The sequence below is a fragment of the Thermobia domestica genome, chromosome 6, assembly GCF_964235325.1.
Source record: "Thermobia domestica chromosome 6, izTheDome1.hap1.1, whole genome shotgun sequence".
NCBI classification, from domain to species: Eukaryota; Metazoa; Arthropoda; class Insecta; order Zygentoma; family Lepismatidae; genus Thermobia; species Thermobia domestica.
The window spans coordinates 138934759-138956996 of record NC_137459.1 but is presented as its reverse complement, the minus strand read 5'-3'; positions in this window follow the sequence as shown (position 1 = coordinate 138956996).

Sequence of the window (22238 nt, the reverse complement as noted above, 5' to 3'; positions counted from 1 at the left end):
TCCTGCCTCCTTCGCTATGAAGTACATTTGACCAGGCAACTGTACGTTGACAAGATGGTGTAGCACGTTATGGACCCTTCACTGTAGGTCTGCGTAGGGCTACACTTCAGAAGAATAACTCAAACGCTCATGTTTTACATACTGTCTTACACTTCGACGTTGGACACCGTTTTCCTCTGCTTCCCTGGCCAGCAAGTTTGCCCGTTTTCTCTCCGCATAAACACATTTTGTCGATGTTGCATGCTGCCTCTCATGTCTACGAATTCCGCCGCTCTTTATCACGCGTTGCCTGGAGCGGTATCTTTCATCATTTGATACCTGCTGCATTAGGTCTTTACCTGTCAATTTGGGCTCTGCTATCATGTCTTCTTGGTGTTGCATTCTTAATGACGATCAATGTAAAATAAAATTTCATAGTTTGGAAGTGTACCGTAGTTTCACAATCTAAAACGAAACTCACTTTTTTGGGATAAGGCATGAGTCTGGGCGGAAAATGTATTGGAAGTTAGCACATGTGCTGAAAATGAAAAGCTATCAGAAGTTTAGCCAGCGTAAAATGATTGGACATATATTAGAATGACGTACTATATTATTAGTAAATGTGTACGTGTATTGCTTACTTACGCTTCTAAGTTTTCAATATCTGTTTTACTTGTCATTTTGAAGCCAATAAAACACTTGGTTGAGAAAATAATTTTATAGAGTGTGAATATTATTTTAAAGCTTACTGTACACTAAATATAGAAAAATAAGGAAGTGGATTAAATGTGGACTAACTATAATAAAAAAACACAGCGGCATATATGTTTGTGGTGCGCTATACTAATTGGTCAGACACGAAGTGTATCGAAAACAACCTATCTTCTTGAGATTGTTCCATCCATGGAACCATCTAACTACAACACACAATAACTCCAACAGACAAAAGCACAACTTAAGACCCGCAGCACTAACTTAGGAAGATATCAAGTTGTTGTTTCAGTTCAATGCTTGGTGAAAACAGAAGGCTGCTGTCGCTACCCGGCAACATACCTAACATAGTTGTAATTTCAAGTAAGCAAATCTTACACCTGCCTTTAAAAGTTGTTACCAACAAAGGTTCACAATATACACAAATTACTTTGTCTATATTCAAGAAAAAATATAAATATTTGAAGGAATATATATTCATGTTATTTTAGTTCTACTATTCTTACATCAATATTCATTAACATTCATATGGTGAGCATGTAGTAAAATGAAATAGAGTTTTGGGGTGAATGGTTTCAATTCGCGTAATTTATGTATACTCGTATGTGATGAAATTTCCGAAGTACCGAATCATGACTAGGCATTGACAAATATGCAACAAGCACATACCTTAGACTTATGATGTAAAATATAGATGTCTGGAGAACACAAGTCCTATAGATCAATCAGGTCTGTTCCGAACTCAGGTACGATATTCTCTCACTGAGGTTTCCGTCGTAACTGCCAAGACTGAGGAAAGCCAAGTCGTTTTGTTTCTCGTCTAGTGTTGTCACGTGCTTGTGGAGAAATATTAAATACTTGTACCTATGAATATACTTCTCTCATTATATTCTATCAATGCGCGAGCTTACACGATGATTTTTGTAACGTAGATGTCTTCAGTACTTCGAAACACATTTAAAGAAAATCAGTTTTTGCAGATAAAGAATTCATAAGTTAATCCAAATTTAGTTTTAAAATACCCAAAATTTCATTTCCCTGTTCTTTGTAAGCCATTTTGAAGAATAATGAATTAAAAGTACAATCGTGGACAAAATTTCCATAAATTAGTTTAACACAGTCCAAGACAATAATGTATATTTTTGTGGAGGTCATCATAAAGGGAAAGTCATACCATCTGGTTGCCGGCGGGTCAGTTCACCCCTGCTCCCGATACTTGAAAAATTGATTATGTTGGATTTAACGTTTCTCTCCAGCACCAAGACTATATGAGAGAGAGAACTTTCTGTTTAAGTGATGCAAAATAATACTTAGGAATCGAGTTGCCCGCGAGGCAAGGTAAAACAGAATTTTGTGAGGAGATAGAGGTCTTCGAATAGAAACAGATACATTTTCCGGGAAAATGTATCAATTTCACGACACTGTATCGATAAAAGACAACCTAAGCCCTCGTTTCGTAGCCAGGGCTATTCAGGAGCCTTATTCGAGACTTTATGCTCCACATAAAGTTAAATCCAGGATCGTACGTGCATGATGCATGCAGATGTGCTACTTAGTCTTGAAGGTATACTTCTGCTCTGGAACTATTTTCATTGAGAAGATACTTATATTTGCCGGAAGTAAGGTGTGCAATTTGAATTATGAATGTTTTTCCTTTATTTTCTTACATTTTTAAAGAAGAAATAATTCTACAGTATGTGGGAAGTTTGTACGGTAACTACATATTTTGTCATTAATCTAAAAAAAATCAAGTGATTATTTTAACAAAATCATTTATGTCGCATGTACGAATTCACACTGAAAGTATTGGGTATTAATGTTTTAACAGGTCTCGGTTCTAACAAGTCCAAAAGGTATTAACGGGCTAAATGGATCATACAGGTCAATCAATCCAAACAAGTCATACGGATCACGGACCAAACGGGTCATTTGGGGCAATGGCCCAAATGTTTTACATGTCAAACGGGTCAAACGAGCCTGAAATTTCGTTGGACCGGGTAAAACCGAAAGCATCGGTAACTAGCGGTGTGTACCTCTTTACCTAAAGATTCCGAGCGCTGTTACAAACCCACTGATAATTAAATGCGGATATCTGCAGGAAGGCAGACACATTCATCATTTTGCTACGAGGATTATTCGTGACAGTAGCTAATGTGTATTCTTCCTGTGTGCGCAGTTCAGCATTCTAAATCAAGTTAAGGTTCTATACATCGAGTAAAATTCCAAAAAAAAATATTCGAATTCAACTTTAGGTATTTAAACAGTATGTTCTTTTCTCATATATCCTGCGCGCTGAGAAAGGACTATTAGCATAGCTTAGAAATGAAGCGTATACAAATTAAAACTCGACTTCACGTTATTAAATGTATAAAAAAGTGATATACCTCACGAATTACTGTAACAAGTTCTGTTGCCGTACTTGGGAAATGGGACAATGATTAATTTATTCCATTCTTGTGCGAATTCATCTTTGTTCGACATGATGAAAATGAGCTTTTGAGTTCCATTGTACAAATTTTCTCATCTAGTTGAAATTCACTCAAATGGAATTTCGTCTACATCCGGGGATTTGTGTTTCTTTGATTTGTACATTTACATCAATTTTATTTTTTTTGTTAGGTTTGCCTATGGAACAATCGGCTTTGTAATTTGCATTTCATTTTCCTTGCGAACATTATATATGTATATATATTAAATATGCTGCGCGTGTGTGTTACTTGCCTATTTTGGATGAGTGTTAAGCAAATTATAATTGTCAAACAGACATTTCCATCTATACAAAATCATATCTGTATTATTGAAAATTGTTCATCCACTCATTTTAATATATAAGTGTGAGGTTGATAGCCTTTCATAATTTTTTTGGTGCTCTTATACGTGTCCTGATCTTCCCTTACATACAACCCGCATTGCTTGAAGTTAGCCAAAATTGCTAATTCGATTTAACGATTCCCGTATTGATTAGGGTGTTTATTTGATGCCTTCCATCATCACATTTTGTTTGCATAAATTTTCACATACAGGCCTGTATTATCTGCAGGTGGCTAATACATGGATATCTGTACTTGAAGATACGCACCCACAATTGGTATTATTAGAAAATATGATTATAAAAAATATGAAAATATGAAGAAAAAACTATAGATACAAATCATTGTTAATCGACAGCGAAACGCCTGTTATTGAAGGTTGCTAGATTTAACAAAGAAAATGGGAAGACAGTATATGAAGGGATGCTTTTCTTCTTTTTTCTTTCTTTCTTTCAGTTTTTTTAAGATATGGTATTAACTATGTATTACTTCGATTTGAAACGTGAGTCATCTAGATAATTTTGTTGTTTGCGTACAAAAAAATCAATATAATATGGGTAACTTTATAGAATTCTTTCGGAACACACTTTTCAGTTTAATAATTCAATAGTGTATCATGAAATACTATTTCGTTGCCATGCGTATCAATAATTGCGTACAGATTGATAATATGCATTCAATGTTGATGTGCGATGAAGATTTTTACCATCTGAAAATACACATAAAACAGTGCTAGATCGCCATTACAAGAGAAAATTAACACTCATTACTAGTCTAGTTGCTAGGTCGTATGTCTTTATTACACGCAGTTTCGGTTCGATTCACATTGGAAGAGCACAATAATTTAATTTCATAATCATTTACTTTTAGTTAATTGTCCTTCTCCTTTAGTCTAATGGACAACTCCGTGTGACGTTAAAATAAAATATATTTAATTTTCATTTCATAAGCAAAAATTCCGCTTATTCGTGTTCAGGATTGTCCAAAGATTGTCGATGCAAATGATAGCGCGCATGTGCCTCTACAGGGATCAGGTGCGTTACCGATGTCGGATATCTGCATAAGCTAAAAATTCCTACAAACTACAGACGCTGCTGATATTTGAACTTGCGTTGTGTTGTTCTGAAAAGTAATAGAGTTACTGTTGTTGGTTTTCATTGCAATTAAAGAACGGTATGATTATGTAATGTCAAAAAGAAGATATATATATATATATATATATATATATATATATATATATATATATATATATATATATATATATATCGCTCGTTTCTACAATGCACGAAACCATATGTTGTTCTACTATTATGCCGTAACAAGCATATATATATATATATATATATATATATATATATATATATATATATATATATAAACTTAATATTCAATATGTAATAAATTAATCAATATTAATTTTGTTTGCGATTTTTTTTAAGTTTAAAAGCCGTTTATTGTTTCCTAAATATGGAAAATAAAAAAAAAATCTCGTTCAAGCGGGAATAGCATTCATGCTATAGACAAGTAATTTGCGAAAGGGTGGTGATGGCTCTTGTAGTCAATCGAATTCGCTTGCTGTTATACGAGCATCACACTAGCGGTCCTTGCGCTGGGAGTAGGAGCTGCTCTGCTATTCTATAGCTCATCATCCTCATTAAATACCAACAGCCTGTTGCGGCACAATATTGAGAGCCTAAGGGATGGCTGTACCGAGCGTTATTCCAGAGCTGTTCGCATTGTCGAAAACAAAAGATCTGTTGTTAACTGACCCAAATGCGTTGCGAGGCCCTGACAGGTCATGTTTGGTTTGGACATGAGGAGGGACGAGGATGAATGCAAACACAAATCCATAGGGCGAGTTAACGTTCTTTAAAGCAGTGTTTCACCAAATTACATAATGATATACGCACATTTCTTTAGTATTGCATTGAATGTAAGCGTCACACGTTGTTGCTTTTTGGATACACATGTGTATGAAACAATGGATAAAACGAATTTAAGCCGTGACTGGAGCATGCTATCTTATGCAATGTGTAAATTTTGGATCGTTACGCCAGTTCTCTTTAATACAGGTTCAAAAGCATGTTTTACAAGACGGCTTTCATACTAGAGCAAAAATAATGCTAATATAATTTTCTTCGCCTGTATCTTGGACTGTACAATGCAAGGGCATGCGAGGTTTATTTCTGTTGATACTGGGAGTCTGAAAAGTATCAATGTACGAAAAGAACTGGTGAACTAATATATTAGATTAACGTAAAATGCACTGTGCTTGTGCATTAACATTTTTAAAGTATTTGCCACATGTTTCATATGCATACTAGAATTTATTCGAACATGTGAGTATTTGGATCAGCTTTCGAAGTAGTTATATCCTTCGGTAGTGCTATAAATTTCCAACTCACTCACACAAGTATAACGTAAATACTTTCTCATCTTACGTTCAGTATTTACTTTCACTTTCTGACTTGTTTGGCAAATTTGCGAGTATAATCAGAGAACCACAAATAATAATATTTCACTGAAAACTGACTTGTTAAATAAATAAATATTTTTTTTCTGTCAGCAGATTGTGTAATGCATTGCATATCATTCACAGGAAGCGTTAGCGATATGCTAGATGGTATTTTGTTTATGCAATAGAATGAGCATGTGCTTGTTTTCAGCTAATCACTGAATTTATATTACAGTTTAGTATTATTACGATATTCATTATACGCAACCAATTTCGGTTGTTCGGTTATGTAACTGTGACTATATATATAAAATTACATACTTCAACAATTTATATTTTCTAAGAATGCTTTTCGATACAATATTTACTATAACAAACTGACATAATACAACATATTTCGCACTGCATGTAGAGACGTATGTAGAGAATATTATGTAGTTTCAAAGAATGTCCAATTCGAGAACAGTCCAATTCATGTTCAGCAATACTTTATATGCTATTCTTGAGATGACATCCATGTTACATTTACTTCATTGTCCAGAACAGCTATATTTCGCAAATCGCCTTACCTTCAGTATTTTTTCGTATTTGTCATTCAGTAAAACAAACAGTCACATTGTAGTGATGTTTCGGGTAGCTTTCCTGAACAGTGACGTACGCAGAATTTACTAAAATAAAATAAAAAAGATGGCCTAGGTGCCGGTTTTCAAACTAGGCACCGTAATAATACTATTTCGTATATTGGCTACATATTGCTTTATTCACTGGCGCAGAATATTCTGTTTATTATTCGTCATGACATATCCAATGATTCCGTTGGTCCTTTCATAATCATTCACTCTTATTAATCATCCGTCTCCATTTGCCTACATGACATACTCGTGGAACATAAAACTAGAAATTAACATTATTTTATTCAATAATACGTCAATTGTAGCTAGTTTGTCATCGTTGCTGTGTTACCATATCTGTTTATGTATTCGTTTAACTGTTAACTCATGTGTTTAAAACAATTCTGTCGATTTGTAAATGTTCACGTGGACTAACATAAACAATTTATGATACGTTCCATGGGCTAAAGAGCACGAAAATAAGAGAGAAGATATTATGATGAAATAATATTGTTAATGTGTAAAGTAGTTCGGTAATAGTACTGGCGAATTCTCAGAAAGCTCCTGGATATGATTATCATCTTAAGCTTGGGCGTCCTTGTATTGAACTCAACAAAGAATTTAGGCTAGTTTTACTCGGGGAAATGCTCTTTCCATGTGTTAATTTCCTCAGGCTTCTCCCTGAACGCTATCGAATCCACTACGAACTTGCGTACAATAAATTAGCACTATATTATCAAATCACTTTGATTTTATGCTGTTATTTTTTTTTAAGAGTGAATAAAATTTGCTTCGTAAGATCGGCCAGTGACCTCAAACATGAGAACATTAATTAGTTTATTCTCTCAGGCTACAAACAATGTCAGTCAGTAATTGCGTCTATTGCAAGCTAGTACAATATAATTTTATCCTATGATATTCAAGTATATTCAAATGATTGGAAATGAATATATAGACAAATATATTTCTTTTTTTTTAAATAAGTCTTAAATGTTGTTACTTATCTTAATATTTGTGTTATTAGCAACAGCGTACACATTTCAAAAGCATACATCTTATCTTTCGCTAATCAGTTTCTCTAGTGAGCGGTGCAGACGTTTTAACCTGTACCGACCTGTGATGTACAAACATAGTGTTATTTGTTTTATGCGCACGAGTAGCAGACCAGAATTCAATCGCAAATTTCGACAGGGCATCGCCGTAATAAGTTGTGTCTGATCTTCTGGAATAAGCCTGGTTTCATGTTAATGATATCACAGGTAGCAATGATTTGTGCAAGGAGGGTTTCTTCGTTCTGTACAGGTGTGCCGTAGTCGATTTTACATAGCCCCACAAGATGATATCAATTGGGTTGAGTTCAGGAGATCGTTCCGGCCATGAAATAGGACCTTCCCCTCTTGACCTACACTGAGAAAAATCCGTTCTCCGGACAGCAGTATATTGTACAAATATACAATAACATCTTTCTTACTATATAAATCAGTTCGGAGCATACGTTATATATATGCTACATAGGGACTGCCTTTAGATGTTACATCATGCCGTTGCATTATGTGTGACATCTAAAAGTTTTCCGTACATCGCATGCATATACTTATGCTACATTACTCAGCTATATGTTATATACGTCCATTTGTATGTGAGATCTGACCACCTATATTGTTTCATACGGAAAGTACATATAGATGGAACACTTATACGGAAAGTATTATAAAACTTGCGTTTTCAGTTATAAGTAAGTTAAGTCCAAAAACTACAGGAATTACGCATGCAGCCTACCTTTTTTCTAAAATACGTCAACTACATTTTTTTTTCTCAGTGTATGCGGTAAGGGATAGTCAAGGCAAGCTATTCCAAAATGTGCTGGGGCCCCGTCATATTGAACCCACATACGTTGACGAACATCAGGAGGTACATCTTCTAATAATTTTGGGAGAGTTTCTTACACGGTCAATGCGTGCAATGGTGCAGTTAAGCGAGGCAGTAAGATATATGGTCCTATAAGTTTGTTACTGACGATGCCTGACCTGACATTTACCCCAAATCTCTGTTGACGTCCACGCATAATGGTATCATGGGGTTTTCGTTGGCCACAGATGACTATTCCGGCTATCGAATACACCTTCTCTCGTAAAACAGACTTCATCCGTGAAGAGTATTTTAAGTCTGTTTACAATTATGAACGTGTAAGCTATAACAGTAATGCTCTCATGTCACACAAACCTAGAAGTATATCACTCAAAATATTCCAATGGGGCCGTGGTGGCTCAGTATTAGAACGTTCACCTCTGGTAATTGGGGTCCCGGGTTCGATCCTAGCCCCCGCCAAGTGAACTTTGTGGTGGACAAACACCGTGTGCGTGGGTTTTCTCGCGGTTTCCCGTTTTCTCTTACTTTATTCATTCCACCATTTCACTAATTACCTCATCATCACCGTCTCCTTTAGCCTAACCGGCATAACTGTGGGACGTAAAACTCAAAGATTTCATTTCATTTCATTTCGAAATATTCCAAATCACTGAAATAACAATATCAGAAATAAATAATGCCATTAAAATGTCGAAATCTAGGACAGCACGTGGCCCTGATAGTATCCCACCCCACATAATAAAGCTAACTATTGATATCATAAGCATCCCATACATATTATTTTAAACATGTCCGTAAAATATAATGTTTTTTTTTTCAGGCCGATGGAAAGAAAGCTTGATATGTCCTATTTCAGAAACTAGCAATGCTAAAAATATAGAAAGCTTTAGATCAATTGCAATTCAATCTCAATTTGCAAACATTTATTAATATATAATAAACAATCGCTTACTTAATCATGTTAGATACAGGATCTCTGTATACCAACACGGATTTCTCAAGAATAGATCCACTTCAACTAATTTGCCAATTATAACAAAATTCGTAGCTTCAGAACTAGACAAAGGTGGGCAGGTGGATACAATCTATACAGACTTTCAGAAGGCGTTTGATTTAGCTAACCATGACATTTTACTTGAAAAACAAGCTCTTCTGAATCTTTCTAAGCAAGCTTTAGTACTTTACTCATCATAATTACGTGATCGTAAACAACTTGCAGGTTACAAAGGTCATATCTCCAACAATTGTAATGCTACATCGGGAGTACCACAAGGATCAAACCCTGGAACTTTGTTATTTCTCATCACTATCAATGACATAACTAAGTACATCAAGACATCGCATCTTTGCAAATGACTTAAAATTATATGCTCAAACTAAATCACTTGAAGACTGTGGAAACCTCCAGGAAGACCTGGAAAATGTAAAACACTGGTGTCACGTGAATAAATTTAATTTAAACACAAGTAAATGTAAAGCTATTACATTTACCAGAAAAGGAAAATACATAAATTATGATTATACTATTAACGGTGTAAAACTTTGTAGGCCGGAAACTGTTGAAGACCTTGGTGTTACTTTCGACCCAAAACTGACGTTCGCAAATCACATCGAAACTACTGCAAACAATGCTTATAAGAGTCTTGGATTTGTTTGTTGTGTAAGTTGAGACTTCCGTAGCCACATTGCAATTTTGAAGCTACATTATTCGTATATCAGACCACAACTGGTATATCTTCTGTTATTTGGACTCCTCACAGTGGAAAATATATCAAAATGATTGAAAGAGTACAGTGCAAGTTTTTGAGATTACTAATGTATAAAAAAACGGGACTGTACCCTGCAAACATATCATACCCAGAACTAATAAATAATTTTAATATACTGACATTAGAGCAACATAGGCATTTTAATAATTTAGATTTTCTACGTAAAATAATAAATAATAAAATTGATTGCACAGAACTAAGTTCTAATATATTTCTGCATTTCCGACGTCTAGATCGAGGTTGAGCAATAGTAGTACCATATACTCTAATTGAAATCCTGTATAAATCCCCTTTATTGAGAATGAGCTCTTACTACAATAATATTGAAGAAAAGTGTGAAATGATAGACGTATTCAATATGTCTGAAAAAAATGTTTAGAAAAAATGTTCGAGCTGTGGGTTATAGGAGGTCTCTTCTGGCTAGTAGTTGCCAGTGTTGGGCAAATTTCAATTGAATTAACAATTAAAAATTAATCTGTAAATTTAATTGTTAATTGCAATTAACAATTGAAATAAGCAATGGTCAATTGCTAATTGCAGTTGGCCATTAATAAATGAGAATCAATTGCACTTAATCAATTGGTTGAAAGCAATTGCAGTGGAAAGTAATTGCAACTGAATTCAGTCATTCAATTGCAATTGAAATTAATTGACAATTAATTTAATTTCAATTGATTTTCACAACAATTACTTTCAATTGATTGATCAGTTGATCAATTACATTCAATTGATTCATTGACCGACTGACCCACCACCCATCGTGACCCACTCTGATCCAGGACCCACCGTGACCCACTCTAATTCACGACCCAACGTGACCCACTCTGACCCGCAACCCACCATGAAGCACCCTCACCCACTGTGACCCACAGACCACCACAACCTCATTGTCATCAACTCTGACTCATGATTCACGTCCTATTCTCTACTGGCTAATGAGTTTAAACGTGTAGTAAAACACGGCTATGAAATTATCAGTCATAGGAGTTTGAATTTCGCTCAATCGCTCAACCACCGCTCTAGTACAGTAACGGTGAATCTGACCTTTACGAAATAAAAGGAAAAGTGTTTGTCATGGACCAAATTAAGATGAATTCAATTATATAGATAATTATTATAATTATCATTGATAATTATTTCCTTGTTGAATTATAGATACATTTCAGTGGAAAAAAGAATAAGATTTGAAAGTACCAAATCAAGGTAAAATAGACCAACGTAAAGGAAAAAAGTGTATAAAATTTTCCATATAATTAAGTGTACAGTACAAACTTAAAATTTCCATTTAATTAAGTTTACAGTACAAATTTTATGTCTATTTTTCTTACAATTATATGGCTTGATCTCCTTGTGCTCTGAAAGATAAACACAAGCTTCAATAATTATTATAATAGAAAGCAGTAGATATATAATGCGGAGCATTGTATTTTTCTCAATTAATATCGATCGTTTTCGATTATTTTTACAATCAACCCACTACCATTTTTTTCATACGTAGAAAGTCCTCCCCATAAAAGAGATTTTCAAAAAATGCTAGGACACGTTCTGTTTATTCTTAGCTCCCTAAAGTGAAGTAGAGTTTCATGTCGAGGAGAGTTTGATAAATAGCTCCCTCGTTCAGCTCGTTTAAACTCGTTTTGAAATCATGATCTGATTGCATTAGAAAGCAAAAGCCATGAGCTATGTAATCAGTAGTGTGGAATACTTTTAGTGGTACTCACGACAGGGGTGCATCTCGAGGGGTACTTTTAGTGCATCTCGTGTCGTATCGATAGCGAGACGACGATAGATTTTTACAACGAGACAGGGTCAAGTACCATGAGCACCGGCGTCATTAACTGGTTAAGCCACCAACGAATTTTGAGATGATTCTTTTGTATTGTTTTGTCCCGTTTCGTGCGCCTACTCAAACGTTTTCTGCGTCACCGCAAGCGGGTCAAAATGGGCCTCCAAGGTTAGGCAAAAAACACTGTTCCGCCACTATAGAATTTCTAGGTCGTTTCCTTTGCATCGTTTAGTGCCTATTTTGTGCGAATATTTCCACGTCTTTTGCGTCATCGGTAGTGGGTCAACATGGACTTCGAAGATGGGGAGAAAATAACCAAGAGTTCCTCCAATATCGAATTTCGAGATCGTTTTTTCACATCGTTTCATACATGTTTTGCACTGTTTTGTGCGCCTATGTCAACGTTTTGTCTCTCACTGGAAGTGGGTAAAAATGGGCCTCCAAAATAAAGAAAAAATGACCCAACGTTCCGCCACTATAAAATTCCGAAGTCGTTTGTTTCGCATCATTTAGTGCCTGTTTCGTGTCCTTGTGTGTGTTTGTATTTGCACGTTTTGTGCGTAACTGGAAGTGGGTCAAAATGGGCTTCCAAGATGAGAGGAAAATGACAAATAGTTCCGCCACTATCGAATTTCCAGGTCATTTTTTTCGCTTCCTTTAGTGCTTGTTTTGTGCACCCATTTCGATGTTGTGTCATCGGACGAGAGTCAAAATAGGCCTCCAACCCTAACAGCACAGGATGTGCTAGGCATGTGCCATTTAGGTGTCCCAGCTACTGTTTAGGTACCCGGCATTTGGCACATATGATATTCATGTGCTAAGTATGTACTTCAGCTACCTACAGTTTTGGGTACTTGTTACACCTAATTGATATTTGCAAATATGTACCACAAATATAGCATTTATATATCTTGCTCAGTTTCGCACTCTAACGCTCATTTGTTTTTATGTCGCTACTTGGGACATATACCTGTCACGTTCTAGGTACGTCCTTTAGGTACATACTTTTTCAGATACTCTAACAGCACAAGATGTGCTAGACATGCTACATTTAGGTGTTATAAATTCATCTCCCATATTTGATGCATTTCTTCCTTCTTTTCTCTAAGTGATGTTGTGCTAAAAGCAACAAACGCATCACATTTATTAGATGGCAACTGTCGCCAATCATTTGAAATTGAATGTGGAAGAACAATGAAATAAAGTAAATATTCACTCGCCATTTTGTTATACAATTACACGGCGAGTAGATTTTATCTGATCCCAAACGGTTGTTTATTTATTTATTTAAGAAGAAGAACACAACAGGTTATTCTACCCAATTACAGTGTTCATACCAGAGTTACATAGGATATCTATAATATATTTGCGAAATCTATTCTGACTCATACTGTGTATATCCAGAACTTTTTTACATTTACTCAGTTTGTTGTAGACTGCACCCATCCTCCACGTTGGTGACTGTTTTGTTGCATTTGTTCGAGATTTCTTAGAATAAAAGAAATTTCCATTGCTCACACGTATGTTTCCATTGGGTACCCTGAGATGAAATGCAGAGACCAAATCCTTACTATTTAATTTGTTATTTAATATTTTGTACAAGAATATCATGTCATTTAACACTCTTCTGTGACTGAGAGACATTGTGTTAAAATTTTCATTAAGAGAAGTACTATTTTAATATGTGGGGAAGATGCCTGTTCTCTTGTACACCAGAAACCGCAGAAATTCATTTTGAACTCTTTCTATTCTAATAGAGTCTTTTTTCGTGTGGGGGTTCCATATAATAGACGCATATTCTAATTTTGATCTAACAAATGAACAATATAATTTCAGTAAAACATTCGACTTATTAAATTCCCTTTCCATTCTCAAAATAAATCCAAGATTTTTGTTTGCGTCATCTACAATTTGATTTATATGATGCTCAAACGATAGTTTGTTATCATATATTACACCCAAATCTTTGATGGTTTGTTCCCCCTTTAATTCTTTACCATCTATTTTATAATGAAATTTAACAACATTCCGTTTCTTAGTGAAGGACACGGTTTTGCATTTATCTGAATTTATGTTTAACAAGTTGTTCTTGCACCATTCATTTACTCTGTGTAGATCCTCCTGCAAACTGACACAGTCCTGTGTTGTTGTAATTCTCCTATATAATTTTAAATCGTCTGCATAGAGTAGTTTATGTGATGTTTTAATACAATTAAGAAGGTCATTAATGAATATTATAAAAATAACGGCCCTAAATTAGATCCTTGAGGGACTCCAGAAAATTGAATATATTCAAATGATCTACAGGATTTATAAACCACATATTGATTTCTGTCCATCAAATATGATTTCATAAGAGCAATTAACTGATCAGAAAAGTTGAGAAATTTAAGTTTATTCACTAATAACGTGTGGTTTACCTTATCAAATGCTTTCGCAATATCTGTATAAACTACATCTATTTGATTATTACTCTCCAATGTATCAACTAGATGGTCAGTGAAGACAGCGAGATTTGTTACGGTGGATCTGCCAGGAACGAATCCATGTTGATAATCCAATATTACTGGTTTAATGTGATTTTCAATGCGCTTATAAATTATGCTTTCAAATATCTTTGCAAATGAGTTTAGAATACAAACCGGCCTATAATTTTGAATTTCTTTACTGTCATTATTTTTAGGAATAGGGCAAACTTTTGAAAGTTTCCATTTTGCTGGAAACGTGCTGGTTTGGAGTATTAGGTTAAATAGCATGTGTAAAGGTAATAAGAAACTCTCTTCACAACCTTTTATTACATATGATGGTACAGCATCGATACCTATCGAACACTTTGATTTTAGTTTTCTGATTGCCATTCGAATCTCGTCCACTTCTATTACCGCTATTTGCAACATATCAATTTTTTCATACATTTCAACTAATGTCGAATCATCTGTTTCAACTAGCAGTGGTGCTCCGTCTGTATACACTGATTTAAAGTAGGTTGCAAATGCGTTTACTATATCTTTATCACATGCTAACTCTTTACCCTCATAACACAATACATTACCATTTAAATGCTTTGTTTTACTCTTAATAAAGTTCCAAAACGTAGATGGGTCATCTTGTATTAAATATTCCGCTCCCTTAACGGAGTTTGTATATGCGACTTGTATATCTTTCTTATTCATTTTTCGAAGTTTATTAAATTCGCGTTCATGTAAATCTATATTTGATTTTCCGAGTCTTATCGCTTTGCGGTGACGAGTTTTCATTTTAATTTTATTTATAATGTCTAGCGTGAACCAGCTATAATAATTTCCCGTGCTCTGTTTCTTTTTCGGAATGCATTTGTCAAATATATTATATAAGGTGGAATAAAACTTTTCAACAGCGCAATCAACGTCAGTATGTTCACCCAGTACCTCCCACTCTACCTTTCCCAATTCGTGATATAGTTGATTGTAGTTTGCCTTACTGAAATTATAACCCATTACTTTACTTTGACTTTTTATCTTTACCTTATTGTTCTGTTTGATTTTAATTAATAGCGCAGGGTGGTGTTTATCCTCTTTAAGTACGGGGGGTTCTTCTCTCTCAACCACTACATTATCTAAATTTGTTAATACCAAATCTAGTGTTCTACCTAAACTATTCTGAACATCATTGAATGATTTCAAGTCATATAATGACATGAAGTTATTTACAAATTTGTACTGCCCCGGGGCGCTCATGAAATCGAAACCCGTACCTTTAATGTCTGGTTATTTAAAGTCACCAAGTACAAGAAGGGTGCAGCCTGGTTGACGCTTCGATTCAATGTTATCGTTGAATATATGCCGTTAAAGGAGCACTCTGATTAGCCAAATTCAAAAGACCTCAACAATTTATCCCTCTACAAGCGACATTCTCTTCATCATCTCCTTGGCTCAGTCGGTATAATACGCGGCTAGTAATCCAAAGGATGGTGGTTCGTGACCACTCCGCGTACTGTTTTTTTTCTTACTACTTTTAAAGTGTTTGTTAGACTCACTTTAATGTAAACGCATTACACATATAGGTGATTTAACATATTTTGGGGGAGTAATTTTGTGGTTCATTGACGCTTATGGCATGGGCAACATAACTAGAACATACTAGGCACGTTCCCCAGGTACATGTCAGGCACGTGCCTAGGGGCGGACATAGACTGTGACCATCACCTGCTATCCATCTTATTTATCTCTCAGAGGTACATAATGTATATACTGGATACATTCCTATGTACCTGAGGGAATATGATAGGCATATGCCTGCTATGTGATTGCGCTGTTAGGGAAGGAGAGACGAAAATGACCCACTGTTCGGCCACCAACGGATTTCGAGGTGCATTCTTTCGCATCGTTTTCGCGTGTTTTGTGCTGTTTTGTGAGCCTATTCCCACGTTTTGAGCGTGAACGGAAACGAGTCTAAATGGGCCTACAACTATTTCGGAACAAGTTTATTCTGTTCCGCCACCAACGAATTTCGAGGTCGTTTCCTTCAAATCGCCTAGTGCCTCTTTTGCGCAGTTTTGTGCGCCTATTTCCACGTTTTGTGCGTCACCGGAAGTGGGTCAAAGTGGGCTTCCAAGGTGGGAAGAAAATGAGCCACTTTTCCGCTACTTTCGAATTTCGAGCTTGTTAACTTCACATCCTTTAATGCCTGTTTTGTACGGTTTTGTGCGCCTATCTCCATATATTGTGCGTCACTGGCAGTGGGTCAAAATGGGGAAAAAATTAACCACTGTTCAGCCACTATCGAATTTCCAGGTTGTTAACCTCACATCGTTTAATGCCTGTTTTGTACCGCTTTGTGCGCCTATTTTAATGTTTTGTGCGTCACTGGAAGTGGGTGAAAATGGGACGAAAATGAGCCACTGTTCCGCCAGTATCGAATTTCGAAGTCATTAATTTCACATCGTTTAATGCTTGTTTTGTGTCGTTTTGCGCGCCTGTTTCTACGTTTTGTGCGTTACTGGAAGAGGCTTAAAATGACCTCCAAGATGGCACGAAAATGACCCACTGTTGCGCCACTATCGAATTTCAATGTCGTTTCTTTCGCATCATTTCGCGCCTGTTTTGTGCCGTTTTTGTGATATTTTCACGTTTTGTGCGCCACCGCTAGTGGGTCAAAGATGAGCTGCAAATATGACAGAAAAAGATATTTTCATCCCAATTTCAAGGCCCATTTTGACTCACTTCCATTGACGCACAGAGCGACACAAATTATGCACAAATAATGTTTAGGAAACGACATCGACATTCGATGATGACGGAACAGCATTAACTTATTCCGCTATACTTATAGGCCATTTTGACCCATTTTCGTTGAAGCACAAAACGTGGAAATAGGCGCACGAAACGGTATAAAAAGCGTACCATACGATGCGAAAGAAATGGCCAACAAATTCGATAATGGCGGAACAGTGGCTCTTTTTTCTCGTACATTGATAGACCATTTTGACGCACTTCTGGTAATGCTCAAAACGTGGAAATAGGCGAACAGAACGGTACAAAACACACACTAAATGATGTGAATGAAGCGTCCTCCAAATTCTTGGTGGCGGAATAATAAGTTATTTTCGTCGCACCTTGGAGACCCATTTTGACCCTCTTCCAGTGACGCACAAAACGTCGAAATAGGCGCACAAAATGATGTGAAGGAAACGACATCGAAATTCGTTTGTAGCGGAACAGCATTAATTTGTTCCGCCATATTTGTAGGCCCATTTTGACCCACTTATGGTGACGCACAAAACGGTATAAAACACACACAAATAATGCACAACAAAGCGCCTCGAAATTGGTTGGCGGCGGAACAATTAATGAGGCCGTGAGCCCCAATATAAGTATACTGTAGTTCTTACCATCTAGCTTGAGAACTGCACGGTCCTTTTCCTTTTTTTTTTTTTTTTTTTAGAGAAAGCAAAAGCCAAACCGGAATAGTGATATCAACTGTCTCGCCTCGGTTCAATTGAACGAACAGCAGGAGCTGGCTTGGTTGGGATGACCCATCGACTGGGCTCAATTGAGCCGATGGCTTGAGCCGGCTCGGTAGGGACGAGTCATCGATTCGGCTTAATTGGAGTCGATTGTTCGAACCAGCTCCGTTGAAAAGAGTCCACAGGCTGAGTTCGAGTCAGCTCAACTGAGCCGATGGCTCGAATGAGCTCGGTTGGGTTGAGCAATCAGCTCGGTTCGGTTCGGCTCGGGTGAACCATCGGCTTGAGCTGGCTCGGTTGGGTGAATTGTTGGCTCGTTTTATTTCTCGGTTCGGCTCGATAGTGAATGAGCTGTGAGCGAGCCGATTGAGTCGTTGGGAACCCTAAACCCGGTTCGAACAGTTTTGAACATGTTTGTCCGGAGTTCTATAACTTAACAATTTTAGGCTCCATCCCGAATATTTGTTTCTCCTAAACTCAAACCCAGAACCTCGTGACCAATGTCCTTGCCTCCTAAAGATTTATTGACGACCGATATCGAAATCAACTAATTTTCAGTATTCAGATAAAAACAGCCTGTATTTCACGTTTATACACGGTGTTATAATAATAATAATTAGTTATAGTAGTAGTATCATTCATAATTATATTGTCTATGTAGGATACTTGAAGAGAGTAGTACTTGGAACAACACAAAGGATTTAGCTCGAATTGGCTCGTTTTGGCTCGACTTGACTCGAAACTTGATCTGAATTCAAGTCGAGTTCGGCAAAATTTTTCGAGCCGAGATCTCGAGTCGAGCTTAAAGATTTCTGCTTCGAGTCGAGTCGAGTTTTAAAGAAAACTTGCTCGAAGTCGCTCGTGCCCATCCCTATACGAGAACTAGTTGACCGGAATAGTCCTCTTCCGGTACCGACTGCTTTCGTTCGTCAAGACGAGTTGATATATATATGTAAGGCTGTTAGATGTTAGTAGTATGCCAAGGGAATACCACACAAGGCATGGAATGCATTTAAATCGTAATGGTAAAGTTCACATTTGTAAGAAACTAAGTGAAATGATAAAACGTGACATAGTAACCTGTCCTATTCCTCTCCCTTATCTAGAAAGTAAGAATGAAAATATGGTAAATTCCTTTTCAAATGTGAAAGAACTTCCGTTTTTACTTCACAGCCAGAAAAAATATGCAAAGTTCCATTAAATATTTACCATCATAATGTAAAAGGGCTGGGAGCAAAGTTGAATTATTAGAAGAGCTCCTGGATAAATTAAACAATATAAACATCGTATGTCTTCCTGAACATTGGCTTGATAGCAACACAATAAAATTAGTGAAATGTATTAAGTTTAATTTAGCATCATACTATTGTCGTTCGGAAAGGAAGCACGGTGGATTCTGTATTTTTACAAATATAATGTAAATATACTGAGGTAGATATAAGTCAGTTCATCTGTGAAATGCACATTGAAGCATCAGCCCTGAAACTAAATGAGTCTAATGCTTACATAATTTGTCTATATAGATCTTATGCTGGCGATATGTCTATCTTCTTTAATAAATTAGAATCGATGCTGAATTATTTGTTTAAGCCTCGAAATGTAATTATTTGTGGTGATTTAAATATTGATTGGTTAATTGACTCGAAGTATAAGTCTCAGTTAGAAGGTTTGCTGAACACATTTAATACGCATGCCGTTATTAATGAACCCACGCGATTTGAAAAAAAAACAGCTCTAGATCAGTTCATAATTATAAAAAATCAACCAATAAATGTATCACATGTTTTCAACCCTGTTTTTTTTCAGATCATGACGCTATATGCGTACAACTACCATTGATAAATAAATTAGTTAAAAATAAAAACTATAAAGCCTAAAAAAGATCCTTTTCAGAGTCGAATATTCAATACATGTGTTACTTAATAAGTCAAGAAACATGGGAGGAGATATATAAATATAGTGGATGAAAAGTTTAAAGCTTTTATTGACACATTTTTATATTATTTTAATGTTGATTTTCCCCTAAAAAGTTGCACTATTTCGAAACGCATAGATAAACGTTGGATTATAAATGGCATTAGAAAATCCAGTACCAAGTTGATAAGATTTAATAAGATCCTTAAATTTGGTAACTTTCAATCTGATGATTTAAATAAATACATACAACTGTATAGGAAAACCTATAAGAAGGTCATAAGGGCAGTAAAATTAATGCATAACAATAGCTTGATTTTAAATGTCCGAAATAAGACAAAAGCAATGTGGCAAATAATCAATAAAACTCTTGGCACAAGCAGGTCTAAGAGTGTAGAATATCTTAAAATAAATGGTAAAGTTATAAACAATTCACATCAGATTGCATATATATTTAACGATCATTTTGTAAATTCAGCTGAACAAACGAATAATACTGATCACTCAAAACTAATGCAAAAGCTCCCAAACCAAGGAGAAATAAACACAAAGTCTATGTTCTTGTATTGAGGTTCTGTAGATGAGTTAATAGGAATAATTATATCCTTATCAAACAGCAGTTTTTCAGGTATGGATGAATTCCTTCCATTGCAATAAAAAATGTGCGAAACATATCACACATCAGCTTTGTTACCTCATAAATGTTTCGTTAGAAAACGGTATATTTCCCACACTGCTTAAAAATGCTAAGGTTCTCTTAACTTTTAGAAAGAGTGATGAAAATGTAATGACAAATTATCGACCTATTTCAGTGTTATCGATATTTTCAAAGATATTTGAGTCAGTCATGGCAAAACGTCTTAGCAAATTTGCAATAACTCATAATATTAGATCGACTTTTCAGCACGGATTTCAGAAGAATAAAAGTATTGATACCGCTTTATTTGATTTTCTTACAGATGTCCTGAAATCACTCGATAATAAGAATTATGTTATACGTTTGTTCATCGATCTGTCAAAGGCATTTGACAAAATTGATCACAATATTATGCTAAATAAATTATCCCAATATGGCATACGTGGCGTAGCAAACCATTGGTTTTCATCCTACCTAACAAATAGATGCCAAACTGTTCAAATTAGAAAAGTTTAATCAAATCGATCCCGCACTTTCTTCTCAAAACCAACAAAAATTACAAGAGGTGTCCCTCAGGGCTCTATTTTAGGTCCAACTCTATTCATAATTTACATAAGTGATCTGATAAAAATGTTACACCCCAGAAAATGCATGTTATATGCTGATGATATAAATATAGTTATTACTGAACAAGACCCGAATTTAGTATTGGTAAAGGCAGGAAAGTTTATAAGCAAAATAATTACTTGGTCGAATGCAAATAACCTTCTCCTAAATACAGATAAAACAGTAGCAATAAACTTTCCGTTTCCAGGAAATAATTCATCCTTCCCTTCCCTAAACATTATTGGAAAACAAATTGAGTATTCTGATGCAACAAAATTACTTAGTGTTTACATAGATGATGATTTGTCTTGGCAAACCCATGTTAAAACGTGAAAAACAATGACTACTTTATGTTTTGCGTTCTTTAGGTTACGTGATACAGTTTCACGAAATAGTTTATTATCGATATACTATGCAAAAGTTCAATCACTCCTCAGTTTTGGAATTATTTTTGGGGGATCAGCCGCATGCAGTCAATAAACATTTCGGATACAAAAGAAAATACTACGAATAATATTCAGACTAAATAAAAGAGCATCCTGTAAACAAATATTTAGATCGCAAAAAAAAAAAAAAAAAAACTTCCAAGCCTATACATATATAAATCTATACACTTCGTGAAACAAAACAAACAGATGTTTATACAAACAAGAGATATGCATGCATACAACACGCGGCAATTAAACGGCATTTACGTAGTACAATAAATTACTCCATATACGAAAAAAAAAAATGTTTATTTAAATTGTACGAGGCTTTACAATATGTTACCATCACATTATAAAGAGGTAAATTTTAATTCCCAAAACATAATTCGTATTCTGTTACTATCCGAAGTATATTATTCAATTCAGGAATTTGCAAATGATAACGACGTATGAATATGATGTAATTATGTAACAAATTTAACATGCGATGTTTGTTTATAATTTTGTACTACAAATGGTGTAATAAGTTGTAATTACAAAATGCATTTATATACATATGACAACTGTAGAACTTATAGGAGATACTCTCCATATTATAAGTCAAAATAGGCAAAATAAATATAAATATAAAATATAAGTATTATGTATGTATGCAGTGGTGCCCACATGGGGGGGCTATGACGCAAACTGCGCCATTGAATTATTTGGGGGGGTTAAAA